This window comes from Tasmannia lanceolata, unplaced genomic scaffold (assembly GCF_043159265.1).
Source record: "Tasmannia lanceolata isolate RefF3 unplaced genomic scaffold, GAP_Taslan_0.1 ptg000005l, whole genome shotgun sequence".
NCBI classification, from domain to species: Eukaryota; Viridiplantae; Streptophyta; class Magnoliopsida; order Canellales; family Winteraceae; genus Tasmannia; species Tasmannia lanceolata.
The window spans coordinates 10886982-10907939 of NW_027518682.1; the positions used below are offsets into that span (position 1 = coordinate 10886982).

A 20958-nucleotide genomic window follows, 5' to 3' on the forward strand; every position below is an offset into this window, starting at 1 on the left:
AATTTTTTTTTCCTGTCCTGAACTTTTCCAGAAAATCCCTGCATCCGGCAGAGGTGCTAAATTTAGCAATTGTTACCGTATTTGGTAAAAAAGAAACGCACAATCACTTGCTGTTTCTATCTTAAGGTTTAATGAAGTCTGTTTTTGTTAAACAGTGGGGGTTAGCACAGTCAAAACTCAAATACCATTTATCAAAGCATGCGAAGATGTGTAAAAGATTAAAACTTATAAGCAGAGGGCAGATGGAAGAAACTAACACGTAGAGCTTATATATGCAGCGGGGCAAATATCACAGCATTTAAAGAAGAGAAAAAATGGAACAAGGGAAGAGGTGGAAAAAAAAGAGAGAATGAAATAACATTGAAAGAAAAACCCATGAGACTCATGAGTGGTGAAACTCCTTCAGGAAAGCCCCATTTTCTTCCTTGTCTTGCCCACAAACAAATCCTTGGATTTGATCATGGAGGAGGGTACGCAACCGATGACCGTCGTGAGGGGGGACTGTGCTACTGCATCCTTTCGCCCCAGCTAAACCATTGCCATAATCTTTCCGGGCTTATATGTCACCATCTTTCTCTCCTTCCCTCCCTTTATCAACCGCTTTATATTCTTGGCAGCCACTAAAGCATGCTTCTGGGCATAGAAACCTTGCTTGATTTCCTGGTTTGTTTTCATCCACCAATGACAATTAATACATGAGGAATATGCAAGCTCTAATAAGGAATGGTGGGCTTGAGTGCACCAATCACATGGGTCCCACAATTTCTGTGAGGATCCAAACCATTCATTTGCAAGGGCCTATCTTAGATAGGGTGTGTACCAAAAATCAGCTCCATTGAATCATCCTAACCCCTCCAAAAGTGGAGGGCAAAAATGGGCAGATTTGTGGTCTGTCTATTTTGACCTCCACAAATGGATGGGTTAGGATGATCCTATGGAACTGATTTTTTGTACACACCCTATCTATGTAAGGCCCTTTCTAGTGAATGGTTTGGATCATCCTAACAATGTGGGCCTCATTGGTTTGAGAGCTCAAGCTCACGAATATGTTCCAACGCTCAAGCTCACAATCCTTTTCCTCTGAATACATAGATTTTGCCATTACAAAAAAAATAAAAAAATACAAACATAGATTCTATGATCAACCAATTACACTCTTTCCAATGGATTGAACAGAAATTACAGAAAAATAGATTTCAAAGAAGAAGAAAAATCCAATGTACTAGTTTATTCAGAAAATTCAGCTTAAGGTATGTTTAAACCATATCCACTGACCAATTGGACTACATCCAAATTCAAGCAACCTCTTGCTTGACCTAATTACTCTAACAATTCAATGATCAGATTCTCGGGGACGCTCTATGTGAAAAATCACATCAGCTGAATGACCCTAACCATCTGATCAGTTAAGGCTAATTATGCAGTCCATACTTATGTTGATCATCCAAAACTTAAGGCCTCTTTGGAACCCTCTACAAATTATTTGCACATACTTTTATATTAAGGGTTTTACACGGCATATCCTATACCAACTCACATCCCTATCACAGTTATCCTTTAACAGTTATCCCTATAACCAACATCCTCTAACAACACAGCCCTATCATAATTGCCCTCCTTAAGCCAAGGGATTATACTGATGTAATAATCTAAATGTTCTTGTACGTGAATGAAACCAACTTTCACCAAAATATCTTAGATATCTCAAGTATCTTTTTGGTATCATAGCACTTTGTGTTCTACGCTACATTAAGTCATCTCCATGAAAAGGATTACTTCTTTCAAGCTGGCACTAGCTCTCTTATAAGTCAAAAAAGCGTCTTTGTACCCTCGGAAGAGGCCGAATATCACTAGATTGTAGCAACTTGTGAGCAACTCGTGAAATGATTTGGCTGAAAGTACTTCTCTCTGATTTTAGAGTATCTCATCCTCAACCAATTATGTTATTTTGTGACAATCAAGTTGCACTACACATTGCTGTGACAGTCTTTCTTGAATGCACCGAATACTTATACTTGATTGTCACCTAGTTATTGAGAGGATTCAATCGGGCACATTGAAGGCCCCTTACATTGCTTCTCACATCAAGTGGCTGATATACTCACCAAGCTGTTCGGCCGCGATCAATTTCACTTTCTAGCATCCAAGTTGGGCATTATGAATCTCCATGCTCCAACTTGAGGGGGAGTATTACAAGATTCACATGGCATATCCTATGCCAACTCACATTCCTATCACGATAACCCTTAACATTTATCCCTATAACCAACATCCTATGAAAACTCACGTCCTATCATGATTACACTTAAACCAAGGGATTACATTGAGGTAACTGTACAAACGCTCTATTTGTTTTGTTTTTTTCGAAAGGGAGAACATCCTTGTACACGAATGAAACCAACTTTCACTAAAATATCTTAAGAATCTTTTTCTTACATGCACATAATAGTTATAAGAGTTTTATATTAGTTAACAACTTTCAAAGTGGCCATGTGTACCATTTACAAATAAGATCAACTTTAGATAATCTTACTTGCAACTCTGGACCAATTTTGGTTGTATTTACAAGGATCCTTGGGTTATTGATCAATAAATGGTTTTGAAGATCAACGCCCTACAGGGTTGTGCCCCATCGAAGGGTAGAGCCACAAGTGGGGACATAAGAGTTTATAATTAGTAGTTAAACAAGGTGAAGTGGGTATTTTATGTCAAGTTAGTAATCAGTCTGGAACAAGATTTTTTTTAATGTGCTAGATAAGCAAGAAATTCAATAAATAAGAAAAGCAACAATACAACAGAGGGTTGACGATACTTCCTTGCTTAGATTTGTATCCGCTTATGATCTTTGGGAAGGATGGAGAGAAGTTTGTTTCAGTGTGGAGGCTAAACAGAAGGTGGTTCAAGTATGGAAGCCTCCTCCTCCGGGCTTCCTTAAACTGAACTTTGACTGTTCTAGTTTGGGAAATCCGGGTCCGGCTGGCATTGGAGGAATCTTGAGAAATGACACGGGGGAGGCATCATGGGCCTATGCCTGACCCATTGGCGTAGAAGACGCGTCGGAAGCGAAAGTTTGACCAGTTTACCAAGGGATATAACTAGTTGATCAACATCATTTGGCTTCCTTGGTTGTAGAAGGTGACTCCTTAAATATGATCCAATCGTTGAAAAGATAGCAAACCACCTCTCGAGATTCGACAGTTTTGTTGATGAAATTTTTTATAGGATTGGTTCATCGCCCATACCTTTTTTGCATGTGAGACGATCTGCGAATTTGGTGGTGGATGGATTGCGAGGGAGGGCGTATCCAAAGATTCTTGAGCATTATTTGATTCCCTCCCTCCTTGATTCGTTGTTTTTTGGAATAGTTGTTTTTCTTTATTTCCTCCTTTGTAATATGACCACCTTGGTCTTCCCTTTTTTAGTATTCTTGGCTACCATTCAAAAAAAATAAAAAAAATAGACGGTAGACGATAGATAAGCCTAAGAGGAGAGATACAGCCGACTTTGGGCATTAAGGTCATACATAATCACAGACGTGTTGAGAGAGGAAAAGAGAGGGCGAGAACCCATTTTCTCCGACCGTTCCTGTCGGAATCCGGCCGTCGTCCACTACCACCATCTTCATCTTCTTCTTCCCATAGATCTCAACCACTACCACCTCTAAAACCATTTCCATTTCTGGTTTTTTGTAACCCTAAACCATCAGCCACCATTTTCACGCTAATCAACATCATCTTGAGCTTTGCCCTAAAATCTCCCATAGATCCAACCCCTTTTCTGTCCGATCCGACCCTAACCCCATTTATTCCAGCCACTTTCGCCGGAATCTGACTACCTTGAACAAGATACCTTGTTCTAAACCCATCTCAATTTTCTTCCACACCTCCATTCTTACCTCCGGATACCTTGTTCTAAACCCATCTCAATTTTCTTCCACATCTCCATTCTTACCTCCGGCAAACCTCATCTCCAGCCACCATTTCCACCGTTGTCTTCATCTTCTCCGGTTAACACTCTGAACCACCATCACACATCCTCCATCTCCATTCTCTTTGATCTGAGATTTTCTGTTCCCAGATCTTCATCAATCTCTCTGCTCTCTCTCTCTGAATTAACCTAGGGCAGAAGGAAAGAAGGTGAATTAATCCAGTAGTCAGGGCGTTGAAGATTGATTGCAAGGAAACAATGATGTGCCCAGAAAAGAGCCGGTGGGCTGATTGGCAATGTCACCATTGTTCTTACTAGAACTTTAGTTGGAGGTGGAAATGTAGAATTTGTAATCGAAAAATAGAAAATCGGGGTGTGAAGGAAAAGGGGGTCTCATCCCTTAAGAAGCCCTTTCAAAAATCTGGGTATGGAATTGGTTCTGCACCCTATGTCAATATTCTAACTTCAGTTGGCGAGAAAACTATCGTTGGTGTCGACATAGCAAAGTGCCATCCAGATGGGTTCCTTGTCTGTCTTCGTCTCAGCCTTGCCTGAACTTGACTAGAGAAGAGGATGGTCAATGGCCTGATTCTGGCTCTATATCTTACAGGAATAGAGAAGAAGTGGTCATCTCGGGTCGGGAGGTGGATGTTTGTATGGAATCCCTAAAATCCTGTTTAATTGGGAAAAGGAAGTGCCCTAACAAATCGATTGAGGATATCTGGGCTTGGGCACAAAAGGCTTGGAATGTTCCATCTTTACAATGTCCTTGCATATTGTCAGAAGAGGAGCTGATCTTTAGTTTTGAATCTGAGGCGCAAGCTTCGAAGATTTTATCCAGATGCCCTGAGGTTTTGAGTCCTCATCTGTGTTCTCTTGCTCCCTGGAGTAAGGAGTTTATCCAAGGTGAGAAAAGTTTGTGGGTTAAATTCTATGGAGTCCCTTTGCATGCCTGGGCCATATCAATGGTGGAAACATTGGGAAGTCTATTTGGCAGAGTCCTTGAAACTAAGATGGAAGGAAACCATCAGCATTGCATGAGCCTTGTTTTGGCAAAAATCTTGCCTCCCCGAAGGATCATCTCAGGGTCTTGTGTTACCATTAACCTAATGAATCAGATCTATAGAATTAGTGTTGAAACATTTGACTTTCCGGATAGCAGATCCTCACCCAAGTTGTCTTCCCGGAGCGTTATCTCTTGCCTGGTTTGGCCTCGGGATCGTTTCCGGTCAGTTAGCTGAGTTCGGACTAGTTTGCCTTCCTGACACCCCGCTTGATTTCAAATTTCAAATTCCCTAGCTATTCCTAGGGTGCGCTGGAAAGTTGACCTTATTTTGATTTGTTGTCCATTGGCGAGGGTTGGTCGAGTCTGATCCTTAAGCCGATTGATTTTGGGTTTTCTTATATACTTTTTTGAGGTTTGGTTTTGAATGGATTATGGATGATGGTCGGTCCTCTTCTTTGGGGATTTTGGTTTGATAGTAAGGTTTGGAGGTATTGTCCGTTTTACTTTGGGGTTACATTCTACTCTGGTTTGCTATATGGGGTTTTTTTGTTGTTCTTGGATTTCTCTTCTTGGGTTTCCTCTTGAGGTCAGTTCTGACAAGACGTAGGGGATCTAGTAAATTCAGAAGATTGGGATGTGGATCTTGTCAATTGGGAAACGTTTCGTAGATTATTTCTTTGATTACTTCCAATTAGGAGAACGGATCAGGGAAGTTGGTTTTGGTTTTGTAATATTTTGTACCCGGATGAGGTGTGGTCGGGTCATGGGTATGCCCGAGCCCGGTATTATATTATGTTGTGCCAGCAGGCTGGGACTATTGGTCCTGAATGCCCCTTTTATTATTAATGAATTTATGTCGCCTTTCAAAAAAAATAATCACAGACGTGTTTATTGGGAATTTATCGGTGGTATTTTATATGCTATAAATTGATTTATAAGCTATGTATCGGTAATATCAGTAGTAATATTAAAACATAAATAAAAATATTAACAGATATGATTAACATAAATATATTAGCAAAACAAAATTTGAGTTGAGATTGGCAATATGTCATGATAAAGCAGCTTAGAAAAGTCTATATATCATGATATATATATATAGGTGATATGATAAATAAGCCTATAAAAATGATCTTTTATCTGATTAGAGTCATATCACTATGTACCATGATGCATCCATTATATATAAACACCAAACTTGTTATAGAGTCAATCCTCTTGGTAAAATGAAAAATTCAACTTAAACTTTCCCGAGGAATTCTCTATCATTTAATAATGGATTATTTGTCTTGCAAAGAAAAAGGAAAGTCCAAATCATATCAAAGAAAATAGAAGACTCACCGGAACATCGGTAATATCTCCGATAGCAAAGATATTCTTTCGACCCCTGACCCTGAGGGTCTCATCAACCATCAGTCTTCCATTTGCGTCCAAGCAGTCCTTCAACACGCTCTCTTTCATCCATTCTGAACCCAATGGTCTACTGACACATTGGAAATGACAATCAGCCGCGATGGTTTCTCCGGCGGACGTGTCATAAGTTTTGTCCTCCTATGATACAGACTCTAAGTCAACTGATTGATCCAAAAGGACATCCACATTCTTTTCCATAAGCCAATCCAGTGTTTTGCTAGAAGCTTTGCTTCCAAGAAATTCCAATAGCGTCGGCCCGTTGTGAACCAAAGTCACCTTCTTGTCCGGGAAGTCGACAGCAATTTCACTGGCAAGTTCAACGCCGGTAAAGCCGCCTTCATTGATTAAAACTGACTTGGCTGATTTTATCTTTAGGTTATCTGCGATGAAAAATTAAAGACGTGGATAATTAACTAATAACATGGATGGTACAGCCATAGGTACATGGTTGGCATTGTATTTAAATGCAGGGGGGGTGCATGAATCAGACGTTTAAGCATCCATAAGGAGGCGGCTAAAGTATGTGTATATGAAGAAATCAGGATTTTAAGTTTTAGACTTCTTCACATATGAAAGTTACATGCATGTCTTTTCAAGATTTTTGGTGGGTATAGACTTGATGGTTCTCATATAAAGGGAATACCTTAGTGCAAAAAACTCCCTTTAGAAATGGGGATGTGCAGTGCGTCCCCATTACTTTAGAATTTTTGGTAGCTTATAGGATAAAAAAGGGGCCCACTTCCTATTATGGTTAGATGGGTAACTTCCTATTATGGTTAGATGTTACCCAGATGTTTTGTACTTATATATTAAAAAGGAATAGTGATACTGTTACAGTTTCATCATAACAAAAATAAAGTAAAAAAATGAAATAAAACCAAATAATAATGCCACTTTTAACAGTCTGGTCTTGAAGATGACAAATATGCACTTGACATGTCATTTTTGGAACACTAATAAAAAAAAGAGGAAACGGTTTGTGTGAAGCTGCACAGAGAAGCTATTTGTGCATGGCTGCACAAACCATGGTGGGGGCCACATTTTTTGGGGGATCCAAAGCATTCATTTGGAAGGCCCTTCCATGGATAGGGTGTGCACCAAAAATCAGCCCTATAGGATCATCCTAACCCAATCAAAGTTGGAGAGGAAAATGGACAGACGTTGTTTCTGCCCATTTTTTTCCTCCACAAATGGCAGAGTTAGGATGATCCTAAAGGGCTGATTTTTCGTACACACACTATCCATGGAAGGGCCTTCTAAATGAATGCTTTGTGATGCAGCACCGTGAAGGAAATAGAAGAAAGGGGAGAGAAGAAGAAGAAGAGAATAGAAGGACAAGAATAGAAGAAGAATAGGAGTAGAAGAAGAAGAAGAGAAGAAGAAGAATAAGAAGAGAAGAAGAGACGAAATTAAGGGAGAAGAGAAGAATATGAGAAGAGGAGAAGAAGAAGAAAACAGTAGAGGGGAGAATCAATCTTTATTAATCATCAAAAGTTAATAATCTCTACTACATAAGGCCTATATATAGGCAATTAGGAGTCCTTAAAATAAGGAAATTGCCTAATTTAAGAATCCCTAAAAAGTAAATATTGAAATAAAATTCCTAGAAACTAAAATAACATAAAAATAAATTCCTAAACTAAATAACATGGAAATATAAATCCTAATAGGCAAATATGCCACTTATTGGCCTATTATCTGCATCATTCCCCCCCGGTTGAAAAGAACTCGTCCTCGAGTTCTAGTCCGCCTGAGTCAAATATGAAAATAATCCAATGAAGCAGAAGGAGGTGCAATCCGTTTGAAGCAATCCTGATGGCTAATGCTCGAGACAGCAATGAAAGCGATCTGAAAGGCTGGCGGCGGAATATGGAAGAAAGTATCCATACAAAATCATCAAAATGCAAGCCTTTCGTGAGAATCAGGGAAGTTGGGAAGATGGCAATGTACTCGTCATGGATCGGCGTGATCGGCAAAACAGCTATCGGTGATACCAATCGGGGAACATCCTCCACATAATCAACATCAACTGGTAGCTCAGTAGGCACAGGAGAATTTACATGGAAGTCATCCGCTAGTATCTCATCAGGCTCAATAGAATCAATGATAAAATCAGAGTCTAGGACTGAAGCTTGGGCAGTGATGTCAGGCTGATGGACCTCATGATCAATCTGCGGAACAAGTTCATCTGTGTCGGCACAAGTCTCGGCAATCTGATTAATCGGCGCAAATATAAGACAATCCTCTGTAATATGCTCGCGATCATCTGTGTCGGCACAAGTCTCGGCAATCTGATTAATCGGCGCAAATATAGGACAATCCTCTGTAATATGCTCGCGATCATTTGTCTCAGGTAATGGCTCAACAGTCTTGTCACTCGGCTCTGACTCAGGACGATGCTCGATCAACTCTGTTAAGGGAAAAACCTCACATGGATCTGCCACAATATTTGCCTTAGAAGTGTGAAGCCGTCTCTGTTCACGTATACGACGCACTGAATTTTCAGCTATAATTTTAGCTTCGCATATATAATGACGGTCTTCTTTTAGTTGTTCAAGGAGGGCTTCGACTTTACTTTCAACACTACACAACACTCTATATTCTCGCTCACGATTCACTCTCTGTTGATTCAAATAGTCGAGCGCATATATATTCATAAACGCATCACGAACATCCTCCCAACGACAGATTGGCTGCTCACATCTTCTACGACGGTTCGTTTCAATGTGGCTCCATGAGCATCGGGCTTGTAGTCGCATAGTTTCTTTAGCCCAGTAGATAGTCTGGTGGTGATCATGGCCATTGTACTCATGATATGCGTCTAGAGCATCAATCCAACGTAAACATGTATCCTCATAATAGCAAAAGTGAGTGCGGCAATTCCAATAGCTTTCGTCGTACCCATAAAAAAACGGAATAAATGGTGGAGTCATAGAGATCGATGAGGAAAACTGAAATCAACCGTCTGATCTGTATGGCATGCCGAAAGAAACACACTGTCTGTCGCAGATCTGAAAACAGATGAGTGAAAGCTGATGATCGGAAGAAGGGGCGCGATCAACGGTTGAGATGGCTCATGAACTGTGCTGAAGACTGTTGTCTGCTGCTGAAAATAGGCTGGATGCGCTCTAAAAGTTGTCACGAACAACTTTCGTGTTGAAGTCGAGGGCCAATTTTGAGCAGAAATAGCTCAAAAAACAAGAAACTCTTTTTTTTGTATTTTTTTTTTTCAATTTTGTTTTTTTTTTTTTTTTCGAAGGGGGTGCCTGAGGTAAAACAAGGGCCTGATATACCTTAAGTTATAAGGTGTGTAATAAACTAAACAGGGGGTGGTCAAATTGGGTTAAAAGTAAAAAAGAAGGGATGGCCAAGGAGAACAAGGGGGTGAGGTTAATTGGTCTTGCCTATATGGAAAGGGATGTCCAGGTGAAAAATGGGGGGATGATTTAAGGCAAGTTTACTTTTTTTGTCTTCTTGTCAGTTGCAGATACGAGAAAGAGAACTGCTCTTCTTTTTTAATCGTGGTCACGCAACCCACTTGGTAGAAAAGAAAAAAAACGTCGGTGTACCTGTGTAATTTCCGCAAACTTTGAGCCTCTTTTGCCTCCTTTGAAAGAAAAAAAAAAGTCACAGTAGTACTTTTGCTAGGCAAAAAGCAACTTTAGTTGAAGAAAAAAATAACTTGCTTTCTCTAAAAGGTAACTCCAGACCACCTTTTCTTTTCTATAAATAACTCCTCTCAAAAAGTAACATTTTCCAAGAAATTTGAGGAAACGTATTGTGCAAGGAATCCTCCTTTTTTTTATTACTATCTTTGCTTTATTTGAAAACCCACAACACCTATTTTATTTTTTATTTTTTATTTTTTGTGAAAGACTCAAACGAACAGATATTGTTTGCCTTTTATTTTTTTGTCTTTTGCTCAAGCTTGTTGCCTTATTTTACTCGTTAGAGATAAGATAAAGCACGTTAGAAACCTGCTTGCAGAAAAATAGGGGCGTCAATGGCTGAGCTCGTGGAAGATGGTCAGTGCTCGTTAGGGCATGGCTGGCTGCTAGGAGCAGTGGGAGTCCTGGGATTTCTCAGAGCTTCAACCAAATGGGTTTTGGTGACTGATCGGGTGAATTTCTGGGCAGCAAGATCCTTTTCAATTTCAGGGTTCCCAGGATGAAGATAGATACTGCTCGGGACTAGTTTTAGGTTAGGATCTGCACCTTGAATTTTAGGGAAACAGAAAGACTAATGGGCGATAGAAAGGGACTGATTTCTGGGTGGTTAGTGGGGCTGGGTTGTGGGCTGTTATATGGCTAAAAACAGGCTGCAGTAACAGGATGGATATGGGTTTGGGCTGAAATTTTATGGGAGATGGGTTTGAAAGAACTGTTGGAGACGGAATGGGTTGTATGGGTTGATGTTAGGATTCAAGATGGCTTCTGATTGAGGGCTGAATATGCAGAGAAACTTTAGGTTGCTTGCGGAGAAGATTAGCAAATAGGGTGTACGGTTAGGGTTGCACAGCTAGGGTTTTAAATCTGCAAAAATCAGCAAGAGGAATTGATTCGGTTGAAGGGCTCACTTGGATATTTTTGCTCTTGGATCTTCCGCTCTGATACCAAATTGATGCAGCACCGTGAAGGAAATAGAAGAAAGGGGAGAGAAATAGACGAAAGGGGAGAGAAGAAGAAGAAGAGAATAGAAGGAGAATAATAGAAGAAGAAGAGAAGAAGAGACGAAATTAAGGGAGAAGAGAAGAATATGAGAAGAGGAGAAGAAGAAGAAAACAGTAGAGGGGAGAATCAATCTTTATTAATCATCAAAAGTTAATAATCTCTACTACATAAGGCCTATATATAGGCAATTAGGAGTCCTTAAAATAAGGAAATTGCCTAATTTAAGAATTCCTAAAATGTAAATATTGAAATAAAATTCCTACAAATTAAAATAACATAAAAATAAATTCCTAAACTAAATAACATGGAAATATAAATCCTAATAGGCAAATATGCCACTTATTGGCCTATTATCTGCATCACTTTGGATCCCCCAAAAAATGTGGCCCCCTCATGGTTTGTGCAGCCATGCACAGGTAGCTTATCTGTGCAGCTGCACACAAACCATTTCCTCTAAAAAAAATGATGATATGTTTTTCTTAAGTTTTATGGGGAAAAAAAACCATTATATTGTAGAAAAAATTTCATGAATAAGGACAGAAGAAGCAATGCGGAGAGAGAGAGAGAGAGAGATAGAACAATTTCTCATTCCTAAAAGTATAAAGTTTGTGAGAAAGGAGTTTGATTTCTAATAGAAGTACAAAATTTGAGAGATGAATATTGGTAAATACACAGCCCATGATAAACAATGAACATTGATAAATGCTATCGTGTGTGTTGAATAATGCAAGGGTAGATTAGGCATTAGTTGTAGGATAGAGGGTATTATTTTCATTGTACATTGGACGCCCTATTTGGGCCTATATATACAACATATCCATAAGGAACTCCCTAGTGGAGGCTCTCCATATCTCTACTCCTCTTCTTCTTCCTCTCTCTAACCCTAGCTCATTTCTGACATGGTATCAGAGCAAAGATCCTTTGGGAAGGAGTAGAAGGAAAGAAGAAGAGTCTATCATCTCCACAACATTCTCTCTCATCTCTCGCATCTCTTTTTGCCTTTACGCACAATGTGTTGTTTCCTCTTTTATTTTTCCGAAGATCTCTCCTCAAATCTCCCTAATCTTTCTCTCTCGGTATTCTCTCTCTCGCAACTCTCTCTCTCTCTCACACATTTCTTTTTTTTCCATTTTCTTGTCTTTGGAGTTGCCGTAAATAACAAAGAAAAAATACTATGTTAGAAATGGTGTTAGGGCTAGAGAGAGGAAGAAGAAGAGGAGTAGAGAGATGGAGAGTCTCTCCACTTCGAAGCTCCCATGTAAATGATGTACATATAGGCCCAAATAGGGCATTCAATGTACAATGACAATAATACCCTCTATCCTACAACTAATGCCTAATCCACCCTTGCATTATTCAACGCTCCCCCTCAAGCTGGAGTGTATATGCTACGGAACTCCAGCTTAATACAAAGAAAACTACAACAAACAACTAAAAATAACAAAAACTACATAATCTCATACACACATCCAGCTTGGTATAACACTCATCAACTAGTTGGTGTGGTGAATACATAAGGAAAGCATAACAAAAGATAACGGCCACTATGAGAGTACGGTCGTCGAGATCAGCGGCCACCAAAAAGTAACAGGTCCCCCTGAGGTAGCACCACTGCGAGAGCAGCCACAACCGGGTCCACCCCTGAATGAGAACCTGGCAAATAAGTCTATAACCACAAATGATCGAACCGTGCACCTCGGCAGGAGAATAGCAACGATCCATCAAGCAAAAAAGGCACACCAAAGGTGCATCACGTGAGCAGCGGCGAAGCACCATTAGCAGGAACACCAGCTAAGCAGCACCACGCCAATAGAGGATAACCACTGATGTGGAAACCATCGCAGACAAGGTCGATGGGGAAACTGTCGCCTGAAGAGAAGAAGAGATAGAGAAGATAACCAACCAATGATGGAAAAACCACCTCTGGTGACAAGGTCGATGGCATGAACATTGTCGCCTGAAGATAAGGAGAAAAAGAAGGAAAAGATAACCAACCAACGGAGACACCATCGTCTAGAGACTAGGCCGACAGCATGAACATCGTCGCCTGAAAAGAGCCGACCAACGATGGGGAAACTATCGCCAGGAAAAGATAGGTGGACGGGAAAAGATCGTCGCCTGTAAGAGAGCCGACCAATAATGGATATGGAAGCAATCGACTAGAAAATGAGGGAGAAGATAACCAACCAACGATGGAAAACCATCGTCTAGAGACAAGGTCGATGTCATGAACATTGTCACCTGAAAAGGAGCCGACCAATGATGGATATGGAAGCCATCGCCCAGAAAATGAGGGATAATGCCTAAAGCCGAGAAGACACGAAGAGACATGAAAACAAGACAAGAAAACAAAAAAGACGATAATGATCACCAAGGGGACGAACAAATAACATAATGAGAAGACGATAACACTCTCCCTCAAGAACAGACAACACAACAACAATAACAACACTCCCCCAAGAAGAAAATACAAAGAAAAAGACTGCATCAATAGAAAGGAACAACTCAAAGAAAAACATGACAACACTCCCCCTCAAGTTGAAGGTCGAATACCTTCAACTTGCAACGAAAACGACGACAAACAAGGCACCACACCTCTCTCGGACATTTCATCTAATACTTGGTGTGCACCTTGAAAAAGACAAAGAAACGAAGACAGACAAGGCACTACACCTCTCTTAGACATTTTATCAAACACTTGGTGTGCACCTTTGACATCAACACAAAAAACAGAGACGAAAAAGACATATGATGAAGAAGACATATGACAAAGAAGACACAATAGACAACACTATACAGTGTAAAGGAAGAGATGACATTAAGCCAAAAGACATAGAAAACAATGGAAAGAAGGAGAAGACAATACCAGACAACACTCCCCCTCAAGTTGAAGCCGAAGGCCTTTAACTTGAAACGAAAAGGAAGATGTCCAAGGGCACCAAATCTCTTTCGGACATTTCACCGAGCACTTGGTGGGCACCTTGGAGAGGAAGACAAAAGACATGAAACACAACAAATATAGGAGAGAAAAACAAAGATGAGGATGAAGGATAAGAAGACAACACTCCATACGGCAACCCAAACAAGAGAGGGAGTAAATACGAGAGAGATTTTCTGAGATTTCCCGAGAAAGAGAGAAGGGGTTGCGCGAAAGAGAGAATCTAGGGAGAGAAAATAAGGTTTTAGAGATTTTAGGGATTTTGGGAGTAGATATTTTCAAACAAAAGGCTATGGAGTTTACGGCAACTCCAAAATAAGAAAAAAAAGAGAGAATAACATGAGAGATTTAGAGAACGGAGATATTGTAGGGAAAAAACAAAAATAAAACACGAGAAAGAGGGTTACAGGAGAGATTTCACACAAACAAAAAGAGGAAACAAAAAAAATACCGAGAGATAGACTCTTCTTCTTTCCTTCTTGAGGATCAGCCTATTAGCTCATCCTCAAGAAATGGTCTTAGGGAAAAAATACCATGTTAGAAATGGTGTTAGGATTAGAGAGAGGAAGAAGAAGAGGAATAGAGAGATGGAGAGTCTCCACTTGGGAGCTCCCATGTAAATGATGTATATATAGGCCTAAATAGGGCATCAAATGTACAATGACAATAATACCCTCTATCCTACAACTAATGCCTAATCTACCCTTGCATTATTCAACAGTGTGGAAGGAATTTAGGATAAGTAACTCTGCCTTTCATTTAAGAGAGAGAGAGAGAGAGAGAGAGAGAGAGAGAGAGAGAAAGAGATCTGCCTTTTGCTTTTCCGAAAATTGAGATCCCTAGTTACATCTCCTTCAAAACAAAAGATAAAATACTTCATTTCAACTAAATACTACCTTTCAACTAGAACAATAGATCTCTAGGTAGGCATACAAGATTATACTAGTCAATGGTTGTAAAATCAAAGCTGCCAGACACCCAAATCTTAACAGTTAAAATCATGTGCCGTTAAGAGGTCTGTTTGCAATAAGAAATTCGAAAGTCTGAACCGCTTGCTTACTTTTTTGGGGTTGTTTGATTGAGGAATAAACTAACCTTGAATAAGAACTTATCATGGTAGTGGTTGCCTCTTGGCATGGATAACTTGTCTTCAATTAGTTTCATCTTTTGTTTGTCGAGTTTATTTATCTTTTAGTCATTTTCTACTAAATAGGGGTATTTTGGTCATTTTCTATGAAATAGGGTTTTTTTGGTCATTTTCTATGGGTATTTTGGTCGGTTTCTATGAGATAGGGGTATTTTTGGCCATTTCTTATGAAAAATGGGTGTTCTAGGATTATTTTTTTCCATTTTTTACTTTTGTCCCAAGTTTATTCAAGTAAAATTTTCATACTATTAAAAAAAAATTCATGTCTCATCTAGAATTTCAACTACCCTCATTTTGTAGGTTAAAGTCATAAGCTAGGATTGTAAGATTGTTTCTATCCAGAACAGTTGTTCAACAAATGCTGAATAAGTCTGGCCCCCAAACCATTATTGTGCAATCAAACAAGCCCTTTGTGATCATTACCAAGGACAGAGGCAGGAGGGCGTCCTAAAGGGGTATTACCCTTATTTTTCACATTTCCAATTTTTCCCTATTGCCCCTCTTAAATTACATGTTTACCCCGAAGAGGGGTAATGCTCTAATTTCCTATTTCACTCTTTCGCTCGCAATCTCTCAGTCAGTCACCCTCTCCCAAACACCCTAACCTACGTCTCTCTTATCTCATATCTCTCTCGACTCCGAATTTGCCCTTATTTGTGCAAAGCCTTCACATAATAAGAACTCCCATAAGTAAGTTCATCTCTGCTCTGCCTCTCTTCTCTTCTCTTTGTATTTTCTGCTATTCTTGGTTTGTTTTTTATATATTTTTTCTTTGTCATGTTTATTTGAGATTGCAAATAACCTTAAAACCGTTTCCCTCGAATGAATTTGAAAGGTGGCGGAAAAAGTTGATTCTAATCTTCTGGGTTTGTTTTCATTTTCTCTTTTTTTTTTTTTGAATAGTAATCTTCTGGTTTTGTTAGAAAATAGAAATCCTCTCTTTTCCTTCTACTTGTAGCATGTGCTTTTCTTTGAGTACTTTATAGCTTATTCTTCACAGCTGATAAGATTTTGACATCTTGTGTCAGATATATTTCTCTTGGTCAGGTAAGTGATGTTTCTTTGTCCGAAATTGGAAGAATCAGGTTAGTGGATAGTGTAGGTCTCCCACGTAGAAATGCAGTTGTTCTTTGATATTTTTTAGTAGCATTCTGCAACTGTCTATAGTCATCATGTGAGAAAATAATTTATTCTTCAATGCAGCTTTTCTTTTCGAGTTCAGTGAGATCAAAGAGAAATGAAGTGTAGGTATTACTTGTAATACAAGCACCTTTTTTCTTTTTCTTTTTATGAATTGAATACACCAATCCTCGAAATACAAGCACTAAAACTATAAAAGGATCATTTTCTTAGTAGGAGAATCTTTAAATCTGATAGGCAGATATGTTAACAATCTGATTATCCTTTTCGGAGTCGATCAAGGAAAACTTAGATCTTTAGGAGAGGCTATGATTGCCTTTTTCCATTCAGTTAATACCCTTTTCATCAAAAACATTGAGAAGCTTAGGGCTTCTTTGGATACATGTAAAATTTATTTGCATATAATCTTGTAGAGAAATCCACGTGCAGGGATTCAACACAGAGCAATAAGTATTACTATCAATCTGCTACTAATAATGTCAAATACAACAAAACATGCCTACTTTTCCGTTGAAGTGCTTCTGCATTTTATAATGCCATAAGTTGTATCAGTGAAGACTATGTGAGAAGACATAAAAAAATTGTGGGAAACAAAACAAGAGGGAAGCAAAATCACAGAAAAAGAAATGAATTGCTCATCCAATATTAATAGAAGTAACTCAAATAAGGAAAGGGGAAAAGGAGCTATGGATAATGCCAGAATTTCACTATTTCAAACTAGAATTTCAAGCCATGGCAATATTTCAACTATAAGACATCCATTTTGTAAGCCCATAACCATGATAAAGAACAGGGACAATCAAATCATAGAGAAGAGAATGTCAGTCATGGAAATTAGCCACCTCAACGTCTATTCCTATGGATTCATATAGTATAAGTAACTTCCATGACGAACATGTACATTTTTTTTTTGAATGGTTGAAGAACATGTACCATTCAAAAAAAATTGATGAAGAACATGAAAACACACCAAACTAAGAAAGATGTGTCCAAAAACCAAAGGAAAACCCAGAAACTAGGAAGAGCAAAAGGATACTGTAAAACTACACATATATAAAGCTCAAAATAAAGGCATCTAAAAAATGAACAGCTATAACTCCTAAGAACTATAACTAGGCATACAAACATAGGCATCTCTATTTTGCACAGTCCAACCATTGATTCAGAATGAAGGTATTTCTATGCTGCCAATTATCAAAATATGTCCGTGCCAAGGTGATTTTGCACCGATTCGTGCCAATATCAGTTGTCTTTAGTTACGTCAAAAAAATATCAGTTGCCTTTAGTTAATCTAATTTATTTAGAACTTTGGATGCATATTAGTTGTAAAAAAGAACAGATTATTCATACTTGTTTTTCATTCACCATATTAAATAAAAACAGAAATATCCACTAGTTGGCTATTTGCAAATGGATATTTACTATTTGCAAGTTGCAACTAAATATTTTTTATTTTTACTGTGCAAGATCTTCAAGTTGTGCAATATCTTAACCAGGAATCTTTGTTGCCTTTTTCAGTATGAAAAAAAAATGTGAATAATTTTTTTGATGCATAGCAATTTGAATTGCAATTTGTATGACCTGTTTAGTTTTTTTTACTTCATAAAAATCACAATAGTTTTGACGAACAATGGCGAACCAATATTGCTATCTGCAAACCTATTAGCGGCGGGAAAATGATATTTCTACCCCCTTTCTAGTATTTGTACCCTCTTTTGTTCATCTTTTCCTAAAAATCATTTCCATTTCAACCCTCTTTTGTTTGTCTTTTCATGAAAATGAAGAAACATTTTGAGAGTGGGAGCGAGGGAGAAACCTGCTTGGAACTGGTTGAGCCTGTGGGTGCAGACTTCTGGAACGGAGTCAGTGTGACCAGTGGCTATGACGAGATAGTCATAGGTAATCTGACGGCCGAGGCCGTCAAGACATCCTTATCTGTCACATCTATCGCTGTAGAAGTAACAATCGCCCCGTTCTTGAAGTAGTCCGTGTGGTTAACCACTGCCCTCTCTGCAAACGAAGGCTCTACCTTTGATCTCAACTGCGCCCAAGGGATCTCAAAATACTCCTTCCTGTTTTTGCCAATCAGAACACAGAACCATTAACAGTTATAAGATTTAAATCATCAAAACCAAAATTAAATCAACGAATGAAATGATAAACAACTACAGATAAATTGACAGAAATAAGGAAAATAAAATTCCCATTTGGGGGGAGTACTGGGATATCAAGGTCATCAAAGCATGATCAAAATCATGAACACTGGAAAACCTTCAATAAATTCCTCAAAAGGAAACCCAAGGGTAAATTAAAAATATAGGTTCTTTTACACCTTCTTTTATTTTATCCATTCATTTAAAATTGGTGCTACAATGCCAGAATCATATTCAAAAATTGAATTTTCCCTAATGAAAAAATGCAGAAAATTGTGTTTAAAACTTGACAAGATTATTTGGAACCAAAGGAACCTAAATTATGTAACAAAGCTCATGTATAAAGAAGGGGTTTGTGGGTATTGATGAAAAACAAAGGCAATTTAAACTCTATGCAGCGATATGAGAAATATAAACATGAAGGGTTTTATGTTATTTGAAATTGCTATATGCCAATTGGTCGTAACACAAATAAACAAAATAAAAGCTAGAAAAGCAGGGGAGAAAGGTTGATTCAAGGCAACACGACCTCCTAACCATGACTCCCCAGAAACATAAGATTCTTTGGTCGCTAAATTCCCTCCATTTCCATTATAATACAACTATTTAAATACAGGAAAAGTTACACATCATCAATCCATCTGCCTACTTATAAGACGCATCATCAACAACTAACACCCACTACCCTAAAACACATAAGTCATAACCATATAATAACTACATGGGTTATGCATTTGAAACTTTGGATTTTGCAATCATTTTACACATTTTTTGAGACTTCTAAACATGTTTTGATTTTTTTCTTTAAAAGCCTCAAAACATGTGTAAAATAAAGTTTCCAATGAGAATGCTCTACTCATTGGCAAATCCCAAACTACATTATCAGAAATCCAAATCTTGTCTAGTTTTCTTTATGGGATTTCTACATTATCAGAAATCCAAAGCTTACGGGTCTATGACGATGACGTCAGCATGAAATTGGAGAGATTTTACAAGGAGGGCCCCAGCAATTTCCCCTCCAACCACAACCACCCTACATTGAGGGATCGATCCTTCGAATGCCATCAAAATTACAACAGATCAAAACCCAACAAACAAACAAGCAAAAAATATAAAATCTGGGGTTTAATGGATTTGCAAAAGACGAAAAACACCCACCTGGTTACCTGGATCGAACGTAACCAGGAGGCCCAGATGAGGAAACTATGATTTGGGGCTCCTATTTCATCCATTGACCTTACTACCCAATACCCATTTTTAGTAAGACATAACGATTCAGTGCCATTTTTCTAGGTTTTATTTTCCGTTGAAGACGGGTTTTTGGTCAGTGAAAAATTGTACGGCACATCTCAATCGGGTTCTTTATTACGTCCCACTTCGTTTTGATAGATACACCCCTCTGTTTTATTTTGATTTCGTTTCGCTGGGTGTTAGCCGTTTGGATACAAGGATTTTATAATCTAAGTATAAAATCCGGGATTTTACAAGCTAAAACATTGGTTTTATAAGCCAATACCTGGATTTTTTAAGCTAAAACCTGGATTATAAATCTAGGTACAATCCAGGTATAACAAGATGAAAAAAAACATCCAGGTTTTAGCTTGTAAAATCCCGGATTTTACAATCAGTGTATTTTATAATCCTAGAATATAAAATCAATGTATTCAAATGGCCCAGCTAGCAAGAGCAAATGTGCTTGTTAGTTGTTATCTTGTTGTCTTAGAGTTAACGAGATGTGCTAGTTTATCAGCTAAATTGTTCTCCTTTTATCTTTCTTTTTTCGTTTTATTGCACTCCTTGTTAATAGCACACTTAGGGAATGTTTTGGCAGCTATGAAAAAATTATTTCAAGTAATATTATATATGGACCCAATTGAGAATGAGAAGTTGAGAAGCAGAGAGAGACTTGAGAGGACACGAGTGGAGAAAGCATGGAGACTACTACGAGAAATCCCTAAAAGGAGTGCAATGGAATATTTTCATACTCCCCTCACTCCCACCTTAAATCTCTTTCATCTCTCAGAGCTAGCCCCACTAATATTCCAAGATATATTTTTTCATGGTGCCAAACACGTCCTTAGTGTTATTTGTGGGTCAGGTATTGATCACACATCAATGTCCATTTTATTGATCAACTTTTAAGAATTTATCGTATAATAATTTATCGTTTTATCTGCAAATAGGAGAACCATAAAAGCTAATTACTTTCTTTTCTTCTAATAGGTTTTCTTCTAAGGCACATGGAGCATATTCGCCAGCCTGAGAGGTTCATGAGTGTGTACTCCCAACAACTTGTTGAGGCAACCTTTATCAACCCATCTATATTGCCAATTTGTCACAGTAGTGATCTTGCTTTTAAGCAAAAGTGAGTGTTTACCTGTTTCCGTTGACTTACCAACTTCTCCAAAAGCTTAATCTGATGGAGAAAGGCGTTAATAATCTTTTATACTTTAACACTCCCCCGCACGTGTGGCCCACTTGGCAAAACAACATGTTGAGGCAACCGTTATCAACCCATCTATATTGCCAATTTGTCACAGTGAGAATGATCTTGCTTTTAAGGA

General features: G+C 38.5%; 1 pseudogene across 1 annotated transcript; it reads right to left on the bottom strand.

Moving 5' to 3' along the window:
* Positions 1–243: 243 nt before the first annotated feature.
* On the bottom strand, positions 244–19753 carry LOC143876617 (uncharacterized; annotated as a pseudogene). The gene is made up of 4 exons (XR_013250433.1): positions 19553–19753; positions 18058–18313; positions 6275–6726; positions 244–660 (listed from the first exon to the last, which is right to left on the bottom strand). The product of XR_013250433.1 is annotated as an uncharacterized LOC143876617 (transcript).
* Between the last annotated feature and the right edge of the window lie 1205 nt (positions 19754–20958).